Below are 20,420 nucleotides of genomic sequence, written 5' to 3' on the forward strand. Positions count from 1 at the left end.
CTTATAGAACATCGGAGGACGTGCCCCGGCATCGACATCGTAGGAGATCGTCGGTCTGCAGCTCTTATCTGTTGTGAGTCTGCAGCAGGGGGGTAGCACTTACGTTGGTCGGTTCCGGATCCGGTGGCTTACTCCGCTGACTAGCACTAGCTACCTAATCAGCTCGGTAACTGGCGTACCTGGTCCCACCTTGGGTGCTGAACCAGGCACGAAGGTGGATCTATCGACGTTGTAGGGATTCGTCGGTATACAAACTACGCGTGGATAGTGACCGGTCGTAAAACGCTTGCCGGACGAGACTTGGGGTAAACGGCACCGCTCGTCGGTTGGACCGGATCGTTGAGCACAACACCGCAGTTAGGTCACTACAGTTAGGTTTTCCTAACTAGGAATTCGGGGTCCTGTAGGGACATGATGGGAGAAATATTTGCCATTTTTAAGTGCGTTGCCTGGTATGGGGTTCATTATGGCTTTTACCTGGTAGTTCGATTGCTTTATCTGTTGAACTAAAGCACGGCTGTGGTCAGCTCAAGATCTCCATTCAAAGTGAGGCCGTTTCAGAGCAAGATCTTAGACCCCATACGCAAGCTAGCGGCTCTGTCGTTGTCTTTCTGTTCTTCCCACCATGCCCTATTGTATTCATTACTGCGTTGTTAGTGCGTTTCCGATGTGCACGCCTACTAGCGCCATCTCTTGCCATATTTCGGTGAGTTGACCTAAGGCACTTCCTTGACACGCGTTCCAACAAGCGTCATTGATGATCCTTTTTCCACCAAGCAGTAAATAAACTTACTGGTTACAACACCAAGTTCCTAAACACCATCTATTCATCGACTTCAAAGCAGCATACGACACGATCGACCATGACGAGCTATGAAAAATCATGGACGAGAACGGCTTCTCCCGGAAGCTGACCAGACTGATCAAGGCGACGATGGATGGAACGCGGTGCTATGTGCGGATTTTGGGTGAATTGTCGAGTTCATTCGAATCGCGCTGGGGGCGATGATCTATCCTGCATGATGTTCAAAGTGACGCTAGGAGGTGTTATTCGACGAGTGGTAGGCGAAATGCGGGGCACGATTTTAAAAAGATCCAGTCAACTTACTTATCTACTTCGCCGACGACATTGATACAGTCGGCAGATCATCTGCAGCGGTAGAGGAGATCTTTTGCAAACTGAAACGCGAAGAAAGAAGGATGGGGTTAATGGGGAGGATGAACCACGACCTCGCGCGACTCTACGGTGAACCCTGTCTCGGATCCAGAAGGTGGTGAAGGCTGGACGGATACGCTGGGCAGGATATGTTGCAAGAATGCTGGACGACTGTCCTATAAAACAGGTGTTCGCTGCCAATTCGGTAGGAACGAGACGAGCAGGGGCGCAACAAATGAGGTGGTTAGACCTAGTGGAGCATGATCTGGCGAATGTGGGATGCGCCCGATAAATTGGAGAACGGTTAACATGAACCAAGTGAATTGAAGGAATATCATTCATCAGGTTATGGCGCGATACGGAACACCAAATAAATAAATAAATAACTGCTAGATGATGTGCACATTGTTACTCAAGTTTTACCTTAATTGAAATTTTCATTTTTCCCTGTAATCAATTTTAAAATGCGTGTTTACTTTAAAGGTCGCGGTACACCTCAGGTGAAAATGAAAATGAAGAATCTTATTTTATCAAAAACTCAAAAAAGTGACACATATTGCCTTTGTAACATGGTGGAATCGTTGGGGAATAGTATAAAGATGAATTTTGAACTGGCCTTTGAACACCGTTCAAAACCTCTTTAAAATGTTTTATTTTCGATTCTCCTGTTTTTCACCGCGGAAATTTCCTCATGTTGGGGGAATCGAAATAAAAACATTTTAAGAAGTTTTAAACTCTGAGACCGGTTCAAAATTCAGCTTTTAACTATTCCTCAAACGATTCCACCATGTTACAAAGCCAATATGTGTTACTTTTTTGAGATTTTGATAAAATATGATTTTTTATTTTCACCTGAGGTGTACCGCGACCTTAACATGTTGACTCGGGGCGAACAGGCTAAGGACGACACAGAAACAAATTCGGTGTACCGATTGATGGCTCGGAGGAAACTATCCGCTACTCGAGTACTTTCCGATAAATGATCAAATTGGATGTTCCGAAACAATATCAAGAAGTACCGTCAACTGGGGCATCATGCAACACTTTTCAACATCATTGGCTTCTAAAAACTTAATGTACATAGATCATTATACCGTTTGTACATCAAAATTTTTAAGGTTGATGGGACATCAAATAGACGTAGTCAAAAAATTTATTGGTTTCACCCAAGGATGATAAATGTTACAGAACCAACGTCGCAGACATCAGAACGAGCGGTCATGTAGCTGTTATGTCTTCGCTCCTTTTTGCAAATGTTGTTTCAAAAGAATGTTACTCGAAAAAAATCGAGATAGGAACGGTTATGGAAAAAAAATGTTATGACCGTCTGAGGGGCGATTGTAAGAATGAAATTTTTTTTGGAAATGTTACGACGACTTTGACATTTTTAATGTCACGAAATCTAGTAATTAGATCGATGAGCCACGGTGTGCCAAAATACGTTATTAAAAATAAAAAATGACCACCAAAACGGCAGTCGACATTCGAAAGATATAGTATTCAGGCATCTATCCTGAAAGTTTGGAAATGTTTCATCGGGCTTTTTTGAAATTAGAGCGATTTTAAATTTTAAGTCAATGTCATTAGATTTCCAATGGGGTTTTACGACCTTATGTTTTATGACCATGGATTTTTTTGACTATACATATTTTATGACAATCTCCCAGTTCAATGGCTTTATAGAAAATTTCATACCCGACAACTTTGTGGAAGACCGGCAAAAGATTTGAGTTGATCCTGAAAAGTTATTGGCAATTTTCTAAAACTTTATTAGACTGATTGAAATTTTTCCATGTTTCTTGAGTTTTTTTTAATTCCGCTTCACTAAAGAGCGAATATCTTTCCAGGCGTGGTTTGAATCGTTTTTGGGTCTTAAACCATTTTTTCGTGCTTAAAATGTGCTTAGTCCAACAAGGTAAATAGCGTAATATTGGTTTTAAATTAGTTATTTTTGATTACCTTCTTGGATTCAACAATAAAAGAAACGATATTTTTTATTTAAAATTAAAAATCAACACAGATGACCACTGTTATAGTCAACCCCCTGGCAACTTGATGTTTCCCATACAAATCGCGTGTGCCAGTTTTTTCTGGTTCTCTGGTTCTGTCAAATCGAAAATCAAGCGACTTAACATGTCGGAAGGACGCATATAGTCCACTACAGCGTTTAAGAGATGATCATAGTAAAACTTCTATGTATCGGGGGTTTGATATCGTTTCCACGTTTCTGAAAAATCATGATGAATACTCTCCGAGGCTTGCTCTCCGAATACACCCAGCGATTTTCCGGTGTATTCGCAAAAATCTTTTACATGGAATCGTAGAATGTGGAATTTGGAAGAGTTTGGCACTTTAAGATTCTCCCACACTGTAGAAGACTCATTAATGAGTGTTGTGTACTCGGAATCTAAGTTTTCCTTAAAGCATGATTTGTAAATCTCCTGGCACAGCTTCAGTGCCTGCGATATCGTTAATTTTACAGTTTGAAGTGTTTTTTTTTATTTATCTATTTTACTTACCTTTAAATGTTCTTGCACATCAAAATGACCTTCAAACACATCTGAGGAATCCATGCCAAGCTTTCCCTGTGAAACCAAACGTTTGTTGGAGATGCCTCAATCCTGCCTTTGCAGTCCACAATTTTGCTGGCTATGGATTCGTTGCTGCAACTGACTTTTAAATCTCCTGCAACATATTCATCGATGTCTTGCAACTGTAACGAGTTCCATATTGGAGCAACATTCTTCCAGTTATGGGCAAGAGCAAGAATCAAAAGCCTAATAGTTGATTAAATAATTTGACGTTATTATACTATAAGCCTAATGTTCATAACTATTTCTAAAATACCGCCATCCTTGCAACGTTCAGCTTTGGAGTGCTGTACCAGTGAAATCCCCGACAAAGTAATTTTAAAAGAACCACCTCCACCGTCCATTCCAAATTTAAAAATTAGTTCTTCATCAGTCATATTTCGCGAGTCTCGAATCTTTTGAATAATTTCTTTTACATCGACGCAGTATACTACAGGTGCTTCTTTGACGCTTTCGCTCACCCAACTTCTTGATTTCGAAGAAATCCTTTAATTGCCGGTTATATGAGCCTAACTTTTCTTTAAGAAGAGGCTCAAAATTTATACCCATTTTACGGAAGTTTCGTGTAGTACTAAGGGTTTTGCTCACGCTTAAGTTGTTGTCAACTTTCATTTCGAACACATTCTGGGCAGATACAGGAGCAGTTGGTTTCAAAGAGCTGTGAGCTCGTATGATGACTATTACCCATAGATTTACTATGACATACACATTTATGCTGAAAATTCTATCCCAAACAACTTATTCGAAGACCCAAAACCGATTCAAACGCCTGGAAAGATATTCGCTTTTTAGTGAAGCGGAATTGAAATAAAACTCAAGAAACATGGAAAAATTTCAATCAGTCTAATAAAGTTTTAGAAAATTGCCAATAACTTTTCAGGATCAACTCAAATCTTTTTTCGGTCTTCCACAAAGTTGTCGGGCATGAAATTTTCTATAACGTCATAAAATATGTATAGTCAGAGAAATCCATGGTCATAAAACATAAGGTCGAAAATCCCCATTGGAAATCTAATGAAATTGACTTAAAATTTAAAATCGCTCTAATTTCATAAAAGCCCGATGAAACATTTCCAAACTTTCAGGATAGATGCCTGAATACTATATCTTTCGAATGTCGACTGCCGTTTTGGTGGTCATTTTTTATTTTTAACCTTCCAAAGCCGTTCGCTAAATATCCGTTTCGGGGAAATATGCGTTGTAATTTGATTTCGTTCTCCTGGCTGTAAATGTTAACCGATTTTGATGATGTTATATTCATTGTGTAGGTAATTTATTCTAATTACTCAACATTTCAAAATAAAGTCGATATGTATTACCACGTTTTCAGAAACTGGTTCAGAAAGTTAAAAGTCCGAAAAATAAATTTTATTTTTAAAATACTCATAACTTCTGACAGCTTTTCTGTATTTAATTATTTCATTGATGTTTGAAATTGTCAAGAATCCATCTATCCGACAATGTATAGATATGTTGGGGTCCAATGAAAGTTTTTACCGCTATGACAGATCTTCCGGTAGAAAAAAGTCTTACTTTAAAAAAACGACATGCAGTTTTGGCTTTGCTTAGCTGTATTTCATTTCTCAATGAACCGATTTTAAAAACTCAAATTTTAGTTTTTTGGCGTTAATTTTATCATTATTTTCATAGAACATACTTGGTCTGTCAAAACTACCAGTTCATCAGTATATTGGAATGATGATAAAGATGTTTGAAATGTGCGCTTCGGGTCATATTGACCCGAACGGCTTTGGAGGGTTAATAACGTATTTTGGCACACCGTGTGAGATAAGTAGATGATTCGAATATTAATTGGTTGGCTCTAGGCTCTAGGAAGATAGAACGCGAGATTAAAACAAACTAATGATAATTAACGGCACTAGTACAGCCAGAAATTAGTTTAGCTCCGATTTCAACTTGCGACCCTTCTAGTGAAAAGGGTTTGACTTGTAGGTGACGAAAATTAGTGTCGCGAGTTTGCTAGTACAAGCAACTAGTGTTAGTACCGGTAAAAATTAGTTTAGCTCCGTTTCCAACTTGCGTGAAAGGGTTTGACTTGCAGGTGACGAAAATTAGTGTCACGAGTTCGCTAGTACAAACTACTATTGTTAGTACCGGTAGCAATTAGTTTAGCTCTGGGGGAGGAAGACTGAATAAAAAAAAATCTTTCAAACGTCAAATTTCTCTCATCAATCTACCGACCAGTGCGAAGGTTCAAAATCTTACTTTCATATTTAGTGAATTTCAATAAAACTTTTTTGATGCTGAAAAGAACTTTTTTGTGTGAAAAAATGATTTAATTAGGTTTTGTTTTGCTCTGGCGAATTCTGCAGATCAGCCGTATTGAGTTGCTCAAATTTTTGTTGAAGTTTTTGAAGCTGATAAATAAAAATTGTTTGATTAATGGTTGTTCTAAAAATAGCTTAAATAACAGATTTAGATTTAGGTTAGATCCCATTGATCGAACAAAATTTTTAAATAGTTTAAAGTTTACGATTACAAATCTTTTCAACAATTGTTGACTTTTTGCCGAACAGTAAAAAAAACGATACAGAAAACGATACAGCGAATTTCAGCCTTCCTCCCCCAGGTTTAGCTCCGTTTTCAACTTACGTCCCTTCTAGTGAAAGGGTTTGACTTGTATGTGACGAAAATTAGTGCCACGAGTTTGATAGTACAAGCTACTAATGTTGGTCCCGGTAGAATTTAGTTTAGCTCCGATTTCATCTTGCGACCGATAAAGTGGAAGAGTTTGACTTGTAGGTGACGAAAATTAGTGTCGCGAGTTCGCTCGGTAGAAATTACTTTAGCCCGATTTCAATTTGCAACTCCTCTAGTGAAAGGGTTTGACTTTCGTGAGTTTTTGTGTCGCGAGTTCACTAGTACAAGTGTAAGTACCGGTAGAAATTGGTTTAGCTCCGATTTCAACTTGTGACCGGTCAAGTGAAAGGGTTTGACTTGTAGGTGACGAAAATAAGTGTCGTGAGGACGCTTCTACTAGCTAATAGTGTTAGTACTAGTTTCTTAGCTTAGCTGGCGTGCTCGCCTTGTATGAGCTGGCTTACTCGCCTTGTGTTAGCTGGCGTGCTCGCCTGCTAATGAGAAGAAGAAAAAACTTGTTGTACGTCACGAAACGCAAAACTAACTCAACTGAAGCTGGCTCATCTAAACTTCTGCTAGAAGTTCGACTGGAAGTTGGCGTTTCATCACAATATTGTTTATTTTCCCAATTTTCACATTAAGAGAAATTTCCGTACGCCTTCATTTTTTTTTAAATATCACTTCTTAAAATGTCGGAGATTTCTTTCGTAAAATCCCATTCTTGGTTGAATGAGCTCCTGGTAGGTTTGCCAATGTAAAGTTTAAGGTCCTGCAGTACGAGAAAAATCTCCAGCTGCTTCCTGAACAAGCTGCTCCCTGATAATTTTCTCACCTAAATTGCCTTGACTTTTACCGCAATTCGAGACGGGAAAAAGACGAGAGCTCTATGAAGGGTTTCGAATAGTCAAGTTGTGCATTTTCGAGGAATAGTCAAAAGTCAAACTCTAAATATTATAAGTAATAACAATGTTAATCTAAGCCACACCTTACATTTTTATAATAGCTTGTCAATCCATTCAAACTACATCGGAACTTTTCTAACGAAAGACGAAAATAAAACCAACCACCCCTTGAAGGGTTACACTCAAGAGGTATCCCGAGTCATTGCCGCGGCAATACCGGTCGTCTCGTCATTTAAACCAGTCGGTCGTCGCGAGTTAGTTGCCCCGATATCTTAGACCGTGCGTTGATGGTTGTTTTTCTCGGTTGGTGGTTACTGGTAGTGGTTGTTGTTTGATGATGCTTTCGGTTTCATTCTTATTCTACTTGAACGAAGTGAAGCGAAGAAAATAAGAGCCGCGAAGAAACAGCCGTACTGCATGTGTTATTTTCTTTCGGCTTTAGTTACTATCCAAACAATCGAATGACGGTAAAAGTGTAGAAAAAAGATCATCGTCTCATCAAAGATTCGAACCAGCGAAATTCCTAAAGAAAATCTAGCCGATGACGACATTTTGTTGTTTTATATGTGCGGAATGTAAAGAGTTTTCCTGCCAAGGGTTTAAAGGTGCGTGGGAAACAAATGGAATTTCGAGGGATCGAGGAAATAGATAAGTGTTAACTTAGTGGGGAGAATTATCACTTTTTAAGAGAGCATCCCATTAGTGATGTAAGCCACTGTGTGGGGTCGTGAAAGGGAGAAAAAATCCTCCAAGAAGTAAAAGTGAATATCGGAATTGATCACGATCAAGATCATCGGCGCGCATAAGGTGTGTGTCGGGTCGGCCATCTCGCTTGGGAAGACGGGAGCGCCCCAAATGTATGCTAAATGGTAATTTATTAGTGAGTTGTTTTTAAACTGTGTTGCGTTCTAAAAATAGCTCGAGATTTTCTCATACAACAAGTGCTTGCTGGTGGTGTGCATCATCATCGAATGTTGGCTTCTGGCGATTGTTGTTGTTGTTGTTGTTGTTGATACTGTGCTGCAGTGTGTGGAAAACAGCAGCAGCAACAGCGATCGAGAAGAGTGTCTGTATTTTCATAACAACAGGAAAATTGCCTGAGAACGTGTGAAGAAGGAAAAGCGAATGTGACTTAAGCGGCTCAAGCCCTGGTCGTTTGTATATGTACGTTCACGGAAAGGCGAGTGCTTGCAAAATATTTGGCGCATTGATCGGTAAAATTTTAATATGTAAAAGGTTTTTTTTTTAGGGATTTCGAAATCAGAAATCAGCATTTTGAATCAGACTATTGTTGAATTCTTAACTCGAAATTCAGAATTTTGAATTCTGAATTCATTTCTCATTTGATATCTCATCTCTGAGAAACATTGCTCGCGAAGGTGACGGACTTTTTGCATGGGCCTTCTCTAAGATCCATGTCCTCTTACAAATTCTAGTCAGAACAATCACTCAATCGAAGTGTGATTTCTTGATGACTTTTTTCATTTCAATAGTTCTTGGATACCGGGCACATTCGATACTTAACGCTATAACAACACGAAGAACAAACTATTGTATTGCCAACAATTTTCCACTTATATTCAATCATATTTCTGATTGATACTCGACCAACTATAAGCATTGAGCTTTCAACTGAGCCCATCTGATTGCTCTATTATGTGCTGTGAGCCTACTTGGTTGAATAATTCTACTGAATCAAAGCAATCGAAAGATTCTATTAATTCAACCATGGTATAAGAAAAGTTCAGATTCCAGTATTTCAATATCGAAAACGCTCACTGAAGAAGATAGTAAGTCTGAACCTTTTTTAACTATGCGTGTATGATTGATTTTATGCATTCAACAATAAATATAATAGATACAACTATATAGTCGTACGATTGTTCTTCTGCATTCAACAATAAGTCCAGTTTATTTAACTATAATGGTATAGTTGATTTAACTATAATTTAAGAGTTGATTCAACTATAAATACTATGGATTCAATAATATTTTTATGATTGATTTATTGCGATAATCTATAGATATGGTAAATTCAACTAATGTTATTTTAGAAGTCATCATATGTATTGAAGATTTGTTTCTATAATAAGTGTCGGGAAATAATTCGAATTATTGATAAAATTTTATTGCTATCAGAGCTTGTTTCGATCCTAAAATTGTTCTTCCTGTTGGCAAACTGCTGATAACTGCCTAGCGGGAAAGTCCACCGAGCTCAGTGGCAGGATCAGAAAGCGGCTACATTTGGCCTAGACAAACAAAATTGTAGATTTTAAATATTACCTGTCATATTTCTGAGCCTTTGTTGCTAATTGGACATCCAAAGCTTCGCGATGTTTGACGAATCACATTCCGTTTTTCTGGGCAACAGAAAATTTTTGCCTTTTTTTTTTGCTGAAAATGGTAAAGAAGATGGAGATCTGGCCGTTTGCTGTGGCCCGTTTACCTGTCATATTTCTGAGCCTTTGTTGCTAATTGGACATCCAAAGCTTCGCGATGTTTGACGAATCACATTCCGTTTTTCTGGGCAACAGAAAATTTTTGCCTTTTTTTTTTGCTGAAAATGGTAAAGAATATGGAGATCTGGCCGTTTGCTTTGGCCCGTTTTCTAGGAGGGTTTTTTCTAAGTGAGTACCTCAAAAATCTCTATTTCGCCTATCGAAAGGTTTTTCGTACAGCCGGAGAGCGGAAGATACACCGGAACAATGTTCCCCCGTGATCGACTCCTCTTATGGACATAGTAGAGACCGTCTCAGATAACTTGTTCCCGGCCAAGCAACCAGAATTCCCTTGAAAAGTGTTCAAAGGAGCTTAATCAGCTCTCGTTTCAGTCTGAAAAGAATGTCAATGTGCCCAAAATTTAAGTTCTTAAAGCTACTTTGAAGTTCGTTCAAGTGGCTGAAGAGAATGCTATTCAACTTCTAGGAGAATGTCAAAATACTTTGAAAAAAAATCGGTTGACAGATTGCTCTGACAACCAGATGACATATTGCTAGATTGCCGGTATATCATGGTCTATCTAATTGATTTTAATTATATGGTTTTGATTACAAAAACTTGAGAATTGAACCGATGCTCTTTAGGTTGCAATGAAACTCATCAGCCTCTTGTCCAATCCATCAATAGTTCATTGCCACTGATATAATTAGTATTTAAAATTAAAGGGTGTATCACATCAAATTGCATCACGGAAAAATCGCTGTAGAAATTTAATTTTTAGGAATTATATCTTCAGCTTTCGCTTATAATCAGATTAGAGTGTATAGATCACGTTGGCCATGCTTCACTGTAAATTTTTGGTAAATTTGGAAAAATGTCGTTGTAGTGAATAAATCCTGTGCACTCATTTCGAGAATCCGGAGTTGTCACATCGGGACATCGCTAAGATGCTGGGAATCGCCCAATCCACGGTCAGCAGAGTACTAAAACGATATTTCGAGAACCTAACCATCGACCGGAAGGGGAATAACGGGAAAAATTGGTGGTTCCGTCAGTGAAAAAGATCACAAGCGCGTAGTTAAGCAGTTTAGACGTGATCCGAGAAGTTCGGTCCGGGATGTCGCCAATAAATTGAATTTGTCAAGTTCGTTCGTCCAGCGGACCAAGCAGCGGGAGGGCCTGCGTACATACAAGGTTCATAAGGCTCCAAAGGCAAAACATGGTGGCGAAGATGCGAGCCCGGAAGCTGTACACCGAAATGCCGACGAAGCCGCATTGCCTGGTAATGGACGACGAAACCTACGTCAAAGCGGACTTTCGTCAGCTGCCGGGCCTGTTTTTCTTCACCGCAGAGGACAAATTCAGCGTTCCGGAGGAGGTTCGCAAGCAGAAACTATCCAAGTTTGCCAAAAAGTACATGGTGTGGCAAGCGATCTGCACTTGCGGAATCGGAGCGCTCTCTTCGTGACGACCGGCAAGGTAAACGGGCAGGTTTACCTTAAGAAGTGCCTACAGAAGCGCTTAGTACCACTACTATTGAAACAGCACGAAGGCTCGACCATCTTCTGGCCGGATCTCACTTCGTGCCACTATTCAAAGGACGTGTTGGAGTGCTACGAAGCCAACGGAGTCACTTGCGTGCCAAAGGAAATGAACCCGACCAACGCGCCGGAGCTTCGCCCAATAGAGAAATATTGGGCAATTATGGATCAGGCCCTCCGGAAGAACCCAAAATTTATCAAATCAGAGGCGGACTTCAAGAGAAAATGGATTTCTGTTAAAAAAAAAACTACAACCTGACGTAGCGCCAATGTGGTCTAGCGGATAGGCTGCCGTGAGTCTGGTTTTTGTATGCCAGGCGTACTGGGTTCGATTCCCGGTATCGGCAAGAAAACTTTTGGGTTCGAATCCCATAAGCTGCCGACAGGTAAGATGTGTTTCCTCACATAACTGACTATATAATAAGAATGTTCAATCAGTTACCAGCTGGCCAGGTATATACACGGATGCCGGAATACCTGTAAATAAACTCGCCCACCTGATTGACTCGTTCTTCCAAAATATACCTACATCAACACAATACATTCACTCCATAACAGTTCATACGAAGTCATGGGGTCCGGGTATGGAGTGCGCGTTGCTTTGAAGATTTGTCAAACTTAATAATCTAAATGTGAGCACATACTTAGGCAGAAACTGCGGTGAATCCGTGCACCCATGGTGGATAACCTACATACATACATACATACAAAAAACTACAACCTGACGTTGTATAGAACCTTATGGACGGAGTTAAGAGGAAGGTGCAGCATACGGGCTAGGGCTCGAAGTATGGATAAAAAGATAACGCCAAAAGTTGTTTAAAATTTTTTTTTTACTGTCTGAAATTTTCAAGATGATCGGTCTACTGGGCGAATTTCTACAGCGTTTTTTCCGTGATGCAATTTAATGTGACACGCCCTTTATTTACAGTTGATAAAATTATACCACTACAATTGAATCTATTATATTTATAGTTGAATGCGTAAGGTCAATCAGCAGTTTGTTGTTGAATCTACTTTATATTTATAGTTAAATGTGAAAAAATTATCTTAACTTTGATGTTAGTTATAGTGGAGATAGTCGCTGTAGGGTGATTTCCCAAGAAAACTTCATTCTCCACCAGATAAAATAACATTTTGGACGTCGAGAGTCACTTTACTTCGATTGCAACCATTGAAATGATCCCCAATAATCTGCATTAGATACTTGCATAGTTACAACAACTTTCGTGAAAAAAATCACGTTTCTTGTATATTGTATCTCATATAACTTTATCTGTGGTTGTTTCAAAAACTACAAATATAAATGTCTATTTTTCCACATTCTGAACTTTCCGTGTGTCTAAAGTATGCGAACTTATTTAACAAACATCATTAGTGATCATTTTTCTCCTCACTCTTAAAGAAATCGTAACGAAAGAATAAATCTGCTTTCAACGCGGTGCGTGGACGTCTCTGGCCCAATTGAATAAGAATTAGCAAATTCCCACACTCACATTAAGCCTTAAACAACAGAGTCGATTAGGCTAACTATGGCTGGGCGCGCATTCTGTGCATACTTTTATGGTCTAGGAATGCTTCTATCGAAGTTGAGATCTGGTTTGACAACAACTTTTTTTTTCTGTTAGAGTACACAAAGCTAACTTGCGATATCCAAAGGTTGTGCTGTGGGTTTAAGTCGAGGTGAGGTGATGAGACTCCCAGGGGTCCCAAGATGGACGCGCGCGATTTGTATAATTTACTCATAAAACGGCAAAAAGATTGGTCTGACTGAGCAATCTTAAGCTGGTCTCTGGAGCAATCTGTCTGAGGTGATGTTCGTTCCGATCTTTGTGTGGCTGGCTATTATGTTGTTTGCCAGGGGAAAAGAGCCGAGAAGGTATGCGCGATATCTCGGGATTTTTTAATTAGCTGTTAAAAGAAGGAATCCAAGCGGTGCGGTTTGGCGTCATCGGCGATGCCGGAATAAATTGATCGGGATCGGCCAGTCTGTTTAACTTTTATGGTCCTATATGGGAATATGACCGTGAAAATTATTAGGAGATGTGAAAATTTTAAGTACATTTTAGCTTTATACATCAATTTAGATAAAAAAAAAAGTCAGTTGAGTTGTTTCATGACTTTTCGTTCACAATAAACTAATGCTCATAGTGTGGTTTTAGAATATAATTGAACAATTTTTCAGCGTAAAAATAATTTAATTTGAGTTTTTACCCTTGAAAATGCTCCAATAAACTATCGAAACTTCACGGTCAAATGTTACTGTCGAAAAAACCAATCGAAACTGAGTGCTTCGAACGTTCCCACCACCAGGTGGTATAAAAACCTATTCCAAAGGTGTTTCTAATTAATTAACCCCCAAATGATTGTTACAGAACGTGGTCCTCCTCGTAGACACATACGGGATACCATAGCCTAGCGTCGTGTGGCGTTTATCTTTATATCGAGGGAGATAAAATAGGGCAGCCATATTTCACACACGCTTTAAGCACGGTCTCCAATTTTTTTTCTAAATAGGTCCACTGGGCGTTGTTGGTCCACACCTTTCCTATCCATTTTTTTTTCGTTTTCGGTAAGATACATTTCAAACAGATCCAACCATTTGATATCCGGTTTCGTGTTTCGTCTGTTTTGATCGACTGCATTTGGTGGCTATTCCTGACGGCTATTTACGTTCCCATGTTTCCACACCTCAACCGTGGGTAGGATATCTATAGCGATATTGTCTATTTAGGTATTTAAACAAGAAAAGCGTCAGCGCAGAAACAGAAAATATTGCTCGCACCAGAACTCGTTGGCGGATATAGGTCGGATGCCACAACGATTGTTAAGGTTAAGGTGGAAGAAATGATACCGGGCGGCAAAGAAGTTTTATCAGAATGAACGCCTAATAGGTAGGTAGGTAATAAGCGTTTGGCGACAGCAGTTGAGAGACTGTTGGTGTCTGGGTGGAACCGGTTTTTGATCAGTTTTTTTTATAAATAAGGGTTTGCAGTGTTAGGAAAATGTATAAAATAGTATGATGCTTTTATTGTAGAAAATTTCTAGATTATTTGAAGAGCAATCGATATATGTGCACAAAATTTAGAGCCAATAAAGCTGATTTTGCAGTTCAGCATAAACGAATTTCCATATCAAATCTAATGTTCTGAGTTCGGCTTGGTACATCTTCGTACCTCAATGTTATAAATTTTTTAAAGGTGATGGAAAGTTTCAGAGAAGCAGGTTTCAAAAAAGGAGGAATATTAGCCGTGAATATCATGAATTTATCGAAAAAGATACAACAGCTCACGGATGGGACTCAAAAACGCAATCGTTGTACTGAAGCCGAAATAGCCGGTTCAAATCCCGTCGTTGCTGTTTAATTTTTTTTTTCGAAATTTTCATTATATTCACGGATATGTTCCTTCTTTCTTTGATATCTCATGTTTCTCTAATTTTTTCCATCATCTTTGAAAATTTGATAAATTTCCATAACAACCTGGGCGTTGTTGAACGACCATTTAACCTTCCTTTGCGGTTAGTCTATATGACCCGAGCTGTACCTTCTCAAAGCGATATCTCGAGAACGGTTAAAGCTAGATACATGAAATTTCTAGACTTTTTCTAAAATGAGGGGCTCTATAATTTCATTTTTAGATTTTTGAATACGCTTACCAGAGTCACCCAAAACTACTCAAAACTACTGAACTGATGTTCAAAAACACTACCAATTTTGAATCGTCCAAATGTCTGCTATTAGTTCTTGAAAATTTGAGTTTTGATTTTTGTGGTCATCAGAAAACGACATTAAAGCCAAAAAGTCCTCAAAAAGTGGGTGCAAAACAAAAATATCTCATTTTGTTGAAGTCGCATTGAAAAATTCTTGATTGGTATGAAATCAGATAGATTGAGATCTCATATTGAAAAAATAAAAAAATTGTTTCGAATATAGTCGTTTTATCATCTTTGTGGCATTCGCGACTTTATCAACCTCCCAGTTGGCGGACAGTTATTAAAAAATCTTTCCGGTAAAACTGTGTTTGATATTTACTGTTGGGCTCGAACTCGCGGATATCGGCTCAGGAAGCAGCAGACTTTCCAATAGAGCTCACAAGCCCGAAAAAATAAAAGTCTTTGTGTGAATGGATAAAACCGACACTGCGCTATTGTCCCCTAGCGTGCAGCCAGCCAGTCAGTCAGTCGGTCGTCGAACAAGTGAGTCAAGTAGTGTGTGTCCTTCCCTCCAACAGTTAGCGATTCGGGGGCTCTCCGGTGCTGCTTCCCAGCTTAGCAGCTCCGGACAGGTCTGCACATTTGGCGATCGTGACAGGTAATTTTTCGTTAATCTCGAAAAACGAGAAATTACAAAAAAAAATTGAACCAAAAAAAAAATTTAACAACACCAAGCACCAATTCACGTTCAAAAAATGTTCATCAAACTTGCTTGAAAATCAAGCAGTTTATTAATTACCCAGTGCGAAAAAAATTGTAAAAATGTGTAAACTAAAATAATCTGAAATATTATGCAAGTCGTAAGGACAGCTTCAAGCGGGTTGAGAAGACAGCATGATATTGAAAGGCGATTTTAGAGGACAGCCTGATCATATATATTGAAATTTCAAGTCAATTGAGCTGACAGCTTGAAATTGAAAGGCGAATTGAGAGGACAGCCTGATCATATCGATAGAAATTTAAAGCGAGATGAGAAGATAGCCTGATCATATGGATAGAAATTTCAAGCCAGTTGAGATGACAGCTTAAAATTGAAAGGCGAGTTGAGAGGACAGCCTGATCATATCGATAGGAATTTCAAGCCAGTTGAGATGACAGCTTAAAATTGAAAGGCGAGTTTAGAGGACAGCCTGATCATATCAATAGAAATTTAAAGTGAGTTGAGAGGACAGCCTGATCATATCGATAGAAATTTCATGCGAGTTGAGAGGACATCTTGAAATTGAAAGGCGAGCTAAGAGGGCAGCTTGATCATATCGATAGAAATTTCAAGCGATTTTACAGGACAGGTTTACATTGAAATGCGAGTTGAGAGGACTACACTGCCGTTCTAAGCAAGAATGTCCCATGTGTCTTTTGTGTCATTTTCACTTTTTTGCTGGAAACGGTCTCTTTTAGTGTTAACTTTCGAATAAAAACACAAACAAGTATACTTTTTCCTGAACTTATACGAAATTTTCATCAAGGTGGTTGTCTCTTTGTTGATAGTTCTACGCAAGAATGTCACACTAGAGAAAATTATATGAAAAATGCAAATTTTATCAAAAATTGTCTTAAGATGAGTTCAAACTGTTGAATTTAATGTTATTTACTGAAAAGAACACTAAAATAGAGGGCAGAGGAGGAGCGAGAAGCCTTGAGTGTTTTATTCAGAGAAATTTTCACTAAACACTTATCGGTAGGAACTATTTACAGGATCCATACTCAACTATACATTTTTATAAACAAAGAGGAACGTATTTCTCAAATTACGGTTTAGCATGAGTTTTTGAGAAAAAAATAAACTACGCAAGCTTTTAAAATGATAGAAAAATTGAAGCCGTGTGACAGTTTTTCGTAGAACTAGCATCGGCATGCGTTCTGATTCTACGCAAAAGTGTCACACGGAGCATTTTCGGCTCTTATTTGCTGTTTTTTGTAGGAATGTAATTTTTTTTGGCAGAAAACATTGTAAAATGATTAACTTGAACTGTTCACTACGAAAAAACTGTCGGTGAATTTTTAGTTTGAGAGAAAAATTGGAAATATAGCTGATATTTCAATCGAGTTTTTCTCGTTTGCACGTTTTTCCACATGGGACAATCTTGCTTAGAACGGCAGTATATAAGGACTATATAATTGTTTATATTATGCTTACTGACGAAATTTTTCGATCCAAAATGGCTATTGGCAGCTAGGTACTAAACTTATCGTTTTCCTGATTTTTCTTTAAAAAAAATAATCCTATTTGAGGTTTTGAAAAGCAGCATCCAATCTACTAACGTGTTAAACGATCGCAACCGACGAAGTACTTAAATTAAATTATTATTAACAGTAAAGTTATTCGTAGAACTAAAGTGGTATGTATGTAATCATAAGGGTACGAACACAGTGAGCGCGAAGCGGAATATTCATTCTCCGGATGAATATCGCAAGTTCGTTTTTGAAGGCCGGCCACAGTTCACACGAATTGCGAAGCGGTTCAACACTGAAAAAAAACCTTCGGTGTTTTGCAAAAATTAATCACACGTGAAAAAATCATTGCAAATTAATTTGCTGAAATAAAACTGTGAGCGGGGGTACGTACCGCGCAAAAAAAAAACAATCCGCGTTAATTCCGAAAAACCAAGTTAATTCCGGAAAACCTCGTTAAAAAATCTTGCGAGTTCCAGGACCGCAGGGATTATGAAAACGTTTCTTAAGGACATGAATACTCGGTGCTTGGACTTTATAAGGACGCCGGAAAATAGATTTTTGACGCCCAAATACAGATGGCGGCTTCCGCCTAGCATCAAAATGGTTTAAATGACTGAAAATCGCATAAAACACCCACAATGTGGATATTGGGTGAAAGGAATCAATTAGTAGAAGTCGAATTTTGCAGTCTGACGCTATGAAACGCCATCTTTAAATGCAACACGGCAGCTTCCGCTCAACCTCAAAATATTGCAAAACTATGACAAAAATATAACAAAATTATGAAAAAAAATTACAATATTATTACAACAAAGATTTCAAAACGCTGACAAAACTTCTAGAAAAATATGGCAAAGGGAATGAAAATATAACAAAAACATGAGAAAAATATACAAAAACTTTGATAAATTTAGCATAAAAATGGCAAAGCCATGATCAAATTATAAAAAGAAAATCTGATAGAAATAAAAAAAAATTGACTAAATAATAACAAAAAATTAACAAAAATGACAAAACTCGATATACAAACTTTGAAAAATATTTGACAACATTATGGGAATTTTTTTTTTTTTGCAATTCATTTATTTGAAACGGCTCGTACCTTACAGTTTTAAAGAGCCAAAATCTGTTTTTTGTTTGTTTAACATGGGTTTCTTTTGTCTATTTTACAATATTGTTGAGAGAAAAAGAAAATAGAAGAAAAAATTATAGATGAAGGTCGATAGCTTTTAGAAAAAGATATATTTCGTACATATAGTCAAGGTCCATCGCAGCTAACACATCTCTCACCGGAACATCAGGTTGTTTCCCTCGGGCCCGAAGGGAATCATCTAAATTCGCTCTGGCGACAGAATGGACCTCACACGACCAAACAATATGATCGATGTCATGGTAACCCTGACCACAAACACAGAGATTGCTGTTAGCGAGATTTACACGATAGAGTAACGCATCCAAGGCGCAGTGATTGGACATGAGACGAGAAAATGTTTTAATAAAATCTCGACTCAAGTTCAATCTCCTGAACCACGGTTTAAGGCTTACTATTATGGAAAATATGACAAATGAAATAAATATATGACAAATATAATACAGTATTGTTCCGATTTTGTCAGCCCCATCTTGAATTTAGGGCTGACAAAACAGGGTACCTGACAAAATCGGGAAAAAATTTTTTCTTGAAAATAATTTCAATTTTTATTTGATAATTGTCCGTTTACTTGTTATTTCAGTCAGAATTTGTTCTAATTGAAAAAAACTGACACCGCGTTATTTGCGAAAATCCGCGCTAAAAAACCGCGCATTTTCCAAAACCAACACAGAAACGGCGATGATAATAAAATAAATAAACTTTTGAAAAATAGGTTGATATGGATATGGGATATGTTTTGTTTGGTTTCTTTCAGAAAAATGCAATGCGGTAGCGCTGGGAGGACGATGCCAGCTATTAGAAATGCCGGTCCGGCATACAATCTAATGCCGATAATTCCACCTCCAAGGAAGTGCATTATTGGAGTAGTCTGATTTGTGGGTGTATATGAAAATTGAAACGATTTGAACTAATGTTCAGACCCCATAGGGAAGCTCGTAAAGTTCAATTTGGAACGCACAGCGAGCGTAATAACTTCAAGCATACAATGTAACCTGCTTCAAAGATCTTTAGCAAGGTGTGCAGTTACACCATAAAGTTCATCTTCGGATTACATCGAAGTGTACTTTCAATTTACGACCGCGTGAGACTAACTGTTCGCCCGATAGGGTGTAAGTAAAACTGTTTTATTTCCCCACATCCACACTTCCCATACTCGTAAACCAGAAAAACGACACCCAATGTGCATGTTTTACAGCGCATTCAAAATGAGTTCCATTTGGTCCTCTTCTATCGGTCGAACTCCACGGATGACGGTTGTAAAAGTGCGGATGCAATAAACCTCCCCTGCTGGTGCGATTCTTTGATCCGGCGTCAATGTGGTGTAGTACGATTAGTTTCGTTTGTTTGAAAAAACTATAACCCCAAATAAAAATGGTCCGAGGTGTTATGAGTCATATTTTAACAGCTCCAACTGTTTCGAATCGATTAGTAAAACCCTTCGGGCAAGTTATATATTACACCTATTGAAATATGACATGAATTTACGCAAGAAATCTTGTATAATTAGTTATCTGTCATGAAATTAAAAAAAAAAAGAATTTTGAAATAAAAGAACCAATTACGCAACTGTTCTTCCGATGAAGTGGAAAACCCGAATTACTCCAATGCAGGAAAAAGAATTCCAATCACACCGGGCCTGAATTAGGTTAGGCAAACAAATCACCACCCGCGGAACGAGAATCCAATAGCGCGAAATGTGTGTTGCAAAGCTGAGAACGTTAGGCGCCACCAGCATCCATTTAGCAAGAAGTCTCGCGCAGATCAGGGCCCAAGTTGCGGCACAACTCTTCTAGTGGAACAGGTATTCCAATCAAGCATATCATACTGGCTAATGAGTGAACCGCGGTGAATAGAGTTTTTTTTTCTCGTCTTGATTCGTTTGCGCCCCAGGTCGGCCATAAACAAAGATATACGGCAGGTCGAGAGTAAATTACAAAATTCCTAGTCACATGCGAACTACAAATACGAAAGAGACAAGCAGGGGGGTAGACTCTTTTACTTTGATTCCGACTTACAGTTATTATGTCTTGCACTCGGTCTATCGTAAAGGTAGTTATTAATTCGACGTCAGCGCATTCGCTGGCTATAATCATCTGGCGGGATGGTTTCTAGGTAAACCGACAACGTTCTTGAAAGGAAGAAAGAAAA

General features: G+C 38.5%; 1 protein-coding gene across 4 annotated transcripts in view; it reads left to right on the plus strand.

The window, feature by feature from the left end:
* Positions 1 to 7,956: 7,956 nt before the first annotated feature.
* The window catches only part of LOC129743608 (SLIT-ROBO Rho GTPase-activating protein 1-like), a 290,035-nt gene continuing 277,571 nt past the window's right edge, over positions 7,957 to 20,420 (plus strand). For all 4 annotated transcript variants that reach the window (XM_055735675.1, XM_055735676.1, XM_055735678.1 and 1 more), the window contains exon 1: positions 7,957 to 8,119. The gene's annotated coding sequence lies outside the window, so the exon portion shown is untranslated. The remainder of the gene's footprint in view (positions 8,120 to 20,420) is intronic.

Source organism: Uranotaenia lowii, chromosome 2, assembly GCF_029784155.1.
Source record: "Uranotaenia lowii strain MFRU-FL chromosome 2, ASM2978415v1, whole genome shotgun sequence".
Lineage (NCBI taxonomy): Eukaryota > Metazoa > Arthropoda > Insecta > Diptera > Culicidae > Uranotaenia > Uranotaenia lowii.